At 37.9% G+C, this 6,000-nt stretch overlaps 1 long non-coding RNA gene across 1 annotated transcript; it reads right to left on the minus strand.

The window, feature by feature from the left end:
- Positions 1-3,218: 3,218 nt before the first annotated feature.
- On the minus strand, positions 3,219-5,564 carry LOC143121107 (uncharacterized). The gene is made up of 4 exons (XR_012986408.1): positions 5,230-5,564; positions 4,415-4,500; positions 4,045-4,132; positions 3,219-3,941 (listed from the first exon to the last, which is right to left on the minus strand). It is a non-coding gene; the product is annotated as an uncharacterized LOC143121107 (long non-coding RNA).
- Between the last annotated feature and the right edge of the window lie 436 nt (positions 5,565-6,000).

A 6,000-nucleotide genomic window follows, 5' to 3' on the forward strand; every position in this document is an offset into this window, starting at 1 on the left:
AAACCATATATTGGAATATTGGACATAATGTTCTATTCCACTTTCTCTCATGTGTTACATGGCAACTGGCACCCATGTTAACTGGCTGCTTCCACATTGTGTCTTTTGTGTAGTTCACACACAAGTGTTGTTCAAACTTTGGAAACTGAAATCTTTTTATTTTTTGGAAACCTAAATGAGTGTCAGACCTCCTTTTTATGTTGCAGTGTCACCATACCTTTTTTGCATTTGTTCCTGTTATTGTTTTAAACACACATTGAAAACTTAATAAAAATTCTATTGAAAACCTAACATGTATCAGTCATCCTTTTCATGCTGTAGTCTCACCAGCTGGCTGAAATATAAGTTATAAGTATTTTATTGAAATAGTTGATTGCTTATTGTGTGTTATTGAAACAGTGGGTGTCTTATCTTGCAGTATTAATCAAATTTTTCACATTTAAGTTGTTATTGATTCTTATTTAGCCTATGTGTTTTTGACATGTTTATGGCTTAGTCTTAAAATGTTACCAAGGCTGTGTGGTGGCCACCTATATGCTATTTCTCTAAAAGAACTGAACAGATTTAATGCATTGATCAAACTTTTAAAATGTTGTTAGGCTACTGAATGCCATTCATATATTTATATATTTGATAGACGTTTATTGCTAGTCTTACAATGATCAAAGTTGTGTGGTAGATTTGGGGGGGGGGGGGGCACCTTCATCTTCATCTCACCAAACAAACTGAAAAGGACACTGGATCTAATGTCCACACACAAAAAGGATACAAAATGCATAGCCTACGTTTTGACAATGTAAGTAAAGTTTATGTAGCGTGATACAGGCAAATATAGGAATCCAAGCTCATGTCCAGCAAGGAAACAAACGTTCAATGTTAGAACTACCAAAGAACATATTTTAGATTGATGTTGCAAACTAATTATACTCGCAATATATAATTGACACTATAATGTAAGCATGCTAACACGTAATAACACTCGTTTTTGGTTTGTTGTAATTTTTCCCGTTCAATAACGCACTCGCTGCTGTCTATCCCATTGAAATAACACGACACGCAAAGAGCTGTTTGGAACTGTTGAAGCTTACATGAACCACGTGACCGCGTGGCGGCGACTTCAAAGAGTGTCGCAACTCTCTTTTTCTATGGCTCTGATTTGCCTTTTTGGGGGGTGACTCTGCACTGACGGCCGTGACTCTCCTGTTCCTAGATACAGGCCAATCAGGATGCTTTATGTCTTGGATGTGCTCAGACACACACGCGCCACCCCTCTCTCTCTCCCCTGTCGTGTGCGCGCTACACTCAGACGCACACGCGATTTTAGGTCTCCCTCTCGCGTGCGCGCTCTTGATCGCTCGCTATAGATTCCGGGAGATTTTATCTAATTTGCGGGCGTCAGGGAGACGCTATCAATATGCGGGAGTCTCCCGGAACTTCCGGGAGACTTCGGTTATACTTAGTTCAATTCTGGAATTTTGCACAAGCCTGCTTCGAGTAAGTGTCATAGATCTACTTGGCTAATAATTACAGTAGTTAATCTATTAACAGGTTCACTTCCAGCTAATGCCTTATTGGATTCCTGCTCACCTCTCCCTTGTGGCCTAAATATTTTTTATATAGTGCAGTGGTTCTCAAACTTTTCACAATAAGTACCACCTCAGAAAACAATTGCCTCTCCTAGTTCCACCATTATGACTGCCATTAAAATATATAATAGCGTAGGCCAATTTCACATTTTGTATATTGAACATACTGTTTTGCGTCGTTTGTTGCTTTCAGGTGCCATGGACGCTTCACTAGTCACTTGTGCTGGGCTAATTGTCACCAACTTCAGTTTCTGCTTGACATATTCTACACACTTCTCTTTGTAATACTTCCAGTTTGGAGCCATGTTTATGAATGTTTTTGATCCATCATGTTTGCTTCCTTTTCCTTTGCTTGCCATCACAGCTTAGCTTGTCAACCATTTGCTATTGCTCCATACAGATAGACTAGCCTAGTAGGCCTATGGCTCCTACTGACTGATATAAAACTAGATGTACCGCGTAGCGGTACAAAATATGACCGCCGCTCAGTCCTGCACATCCATTCCGCGAAAATAAATCATATTAATGAATTTGTCTCCATCTTCTACTCCATTCCCCACTCTTGAAACTTTTGTGTATGCTTGTTTGGAATGTGTGTTTGCACACATTCCACACACAAAGTAGCCTACTGGCGCTGCAAAGGTGAATAGATTTGTTTCTGGGCCAAAAAATCTGTAACATTGTTATAAAACCTTTAAAATCTCTAAACAATCACAAGTAGGGCAGTTCATCACAGTCCATCCATTGCAACTGGACTGATGAAAGGTACAACTGTAGGCTACATTGTATTTGGGAAAAGCAGAAGGTAGCAGCATAATGTATTTATTTATTTATTATTAAACAAAACAATCCCTGTCAGTTCCATGCAGTTTTCAACAGCTATCAAGAAGAGAGGTCATGGATTTTTGTGAATGTTTCTTCTTCTATGCATAAGTTTAGTCATCTAGTTCAAATGATATTCAGCTTTATTGTCAATGCACAAATGAAATACCAGTAGTCTAAAACAAAATGCCGTTTTTCCCAGTGGTGCAAATAACTGACATGTCCAAAGGGCCTTCATGAAATGCGTTGCGAGACTGTTCATTTTAACGGGCAAAGTTGAAGAGCTACTCTCCGTTATTGTTTGTGCAAATAATATGCTGATTCATGTTCCCCTGCATTTTGCAACCATGAGGTCAATGGTTAAGCTCAATCTTTTGACGCAATCTTTTGATTTTCACCCAGCCTACACTGAAAAAAAAGTTCCTTGAATTTACATGATTTTAATGTGTACATCGGTCCCACATAATCAGAATGTGTCCAGCTGACACAATTTTTACACTTTTGTTCTAGTTAATCGTTTCTTGTAAAACCTACACATTGAAATCACATCGTATTACATAAAAAAATCATGTTGAATGAAGATAATACTTTCATATTTATGTAATACCAATGTATTGTGTAATGCTAAAGTAATTTTATCATGTCAATAGTAATAGATTGTAAAAGGTACTTCTAACTTCATTTATTAATGCTAAAAAAATAAACTCTTAAAGTTTTATGTCCCTATAATACCAGAACAGTGTCTTAACTGTTTTTTCTAGAATTGCAGACATCTGTTATACATCTTTTTACTGAAAAGAGTCAAGTCAGTTTAGTAGTCAATTTTTATTGAAAGCAATATGAAATACACAGTATTGTTTTTTATCCAGCAATTGACAAATGGAAAAAAGTGCAGCAAACATCACAGGGGAGAGAGGAGAAAGATAGAGGAGTGAGAGAGGAAGAGGAGAGAGAGAAGTGAGAGAGGGAGAAGAGAGAGAAGGGGAGAGAGGGAGAGAGAAGGGGGAAGAGAGAGAGGGAGAGAAGAGAAAGAAAGTGAGAGATCAGGCCTGAAGACTGATGGACCAGATTCAAAGATGATTGACCAAAAGGTGACATTTCTAGTTCCTAAAACAAAGATAATGAATAATTAATAATAATAAAAAACATCCACAAAAAGATTCCATGACCCGTGGTCACTCAGCCATTGATAGTCCTTTCAGGTTTCAACATAGTAAAAACAGTATTTCTTTTTCAAAAAATAAAAATGGAAAGTCATTCACTGAAACAGGTTGTTCTTTAACCAACCTTGGGAGTTTGTCTTCATCCAGCTCCATGAAGATTTTTTGCAATGCCTCAAAGGTGTATCTAAGCATGGGCAGGTACATGAGGTTATCAACTCCGACATCAAAGTGACAGCTAACGGCCATGTAGATCTGTCAAAACTTTATTCCTTGGAGTACAACCCCAATGTCCTCTGGTTCACTTGACTCATGTTCTCTTAGGACATAAACCTCAACAGTTGTCTTCAATGACATCAACTTCATCCATGCCCTGAATTAGGCAGACAAATGCACATAACAGTAAGAAAATGAGACCCTCTAACAAAGCCCTATTAAGAAATTAATGTGAAAAATAGACATGTTCATGTACATACCACATATTCCTGCACAAAGTTTTCAGGATCTTCCCCCGTGTAGATACAGAGTCCCTTCAGGAGACACTCGGCCAGCATCTATATCACACTGAAATAAAAACATTATTGATTAGCACGTTAATCCAAGTTTCATTTAAGTCAGCCACTGTTGTAAACGACCATATGATAAAAAGAAACAAAAAGTTAGACGAATACAATATAGATAGATAGATAGATAGATACTTTATTCTTCCCGAGATCATCACAAATTTTAGGATGTGATGAATAATAGAATAATAATAGAACAATATGTGAAGAAGTATCAATATCAACATGATCAAAAATATTAGCCTCTGTAAGGTTTGCATGATTAAAACTCTGCATTACTCACATCAGTAATTTGCTTAATCATTGCTTGGAGACAGGAACTTGGATTGAAGTGGGACAATTGTGATTCTTTTGAAATTCCGTGTTGATCTGAAATAAGATTAGCAGGAAGAAAATTAGTTTCATACCATCACACATATGACAGTGCCAGACAAAACATACGCATACTGCACCACACATCTGGCATAACAGCCATTTATTGGTGTATAAGACACTCATTTTATCAACAGTAAATTCATAAATAAATAAAAGATCAAACTTCAGTGACTCCAAACAGTAACATTACTACATCTTAGACTCAGTAACAAAAAAGTTGTATGCGTACACTGTACTGCCTGTTTTTTTTTGCCTGCACAAACAAATCAAAATATTTATATTTCATATTTTCATCATATGGGGAGACAACTTCCTAGGGCTAAACGTTTTTGGATGCTATAATGTAACTTTGCAAATGGCTTTTTGTCCACGTGGCTATGCTAGCTTGCTTTTAGGCAGCCATTTGCTGGCAACACACTTGGCGCACACAGGCTAACAGGCTTTTCACTCACATACAACTTATTATGTTTCAAACGTGATCAAATTAATGGACTGTACCAAACCAACCCCAATTTAGCTTTACTATGATTTATGTATTTTTCCAACCGCCCAACAGATGCAGCTAACTGGTTGGTTAGGCTAACGTTAACTTGGTAAAAAGAAACGGACCAAAAAATAATACAAAGACATCAAGGGTCAACTTTGCAACACTGTAATACTGTAAGAAAACAGCTAGGAGATTTATTGTCTGATATAACATGATCATAAGGTTGATAAACTTACCCTTCAGTAGGCTAATTCGATTTGCCATTCTCTCTTCCACTTCAGTCACTGATGATAGATATCCAAACTTTAACGGTCAAACCATGCTTCAAACACTTCTTCTTCTACTACTATGTATTGTTTTAATGACACATTACAGCCACCTGCTGCTCTGGAGTATGTCTGAACTTGAAATTTTCACTTTCGATCAACACAAGAAAAATGTCTACATCCAGCATTCAAAATTATCTCTTGAAATCTACTTAATTAAAACACGTTTGCAAGCGGAATATAAAACAATCATGTTGCATATATCAAATTAATTTGTGTCAAATCAAAGACCCCCTATTTCCATTTTTTTCAGTGTAGTCCATGGTAGGCGCCCGATAGAAATATTGTTTAATTTTGCGATTGAGATATCCACGCACTGGCGCCCCCCCTGCGACGTGTTCGCCCCCCGGTTTTAGAGCTATTCTAAATGCAAAAATGCATAGAGGGAGTTATGACAAAACCGTGACTGTTAACAAACTATAAGCTATATAAGGTAGGCCCTATGCTAGGCCTATTACACAACACAAATTGTCGCTAGGCTATGCTGGCGACCCAAATAAAATCTCCGTTGGAACCAATGGCTTACACCAGTGGTCTCCAACACGGTGCCCGCGGGCACCAGGTAGCCCGCGGGACGGCTATGAGGCGCCCCCAGCGCACCTTCTAAAAATAGCCAACAGGTCGCCTGCAGATCACGCTCTAAAAACATGCTCTATTGTGAAGTTTTCAATCGATATTTAA

This window comes from Alosa pseudoharengus, unplaced genomic scaffold (assembly GCF_046254945.1).
Source record: "Alosa pseudoharengus isolate Yale_2024_CS ecotype anadromous, Long Island Sound unplaced genomic scaffold, YU_APseudo_1.1 YU_APseudo_1.1_scf_13, whole genome shotgun sequence".
Taxonomy (NCBI): domain Eukaryota; kingdom Metazoa; phylum Chordata; class Actinopteri; order Clupeiformes; family Clupeidae; genus Alosa; species Alosa pseudoharengus.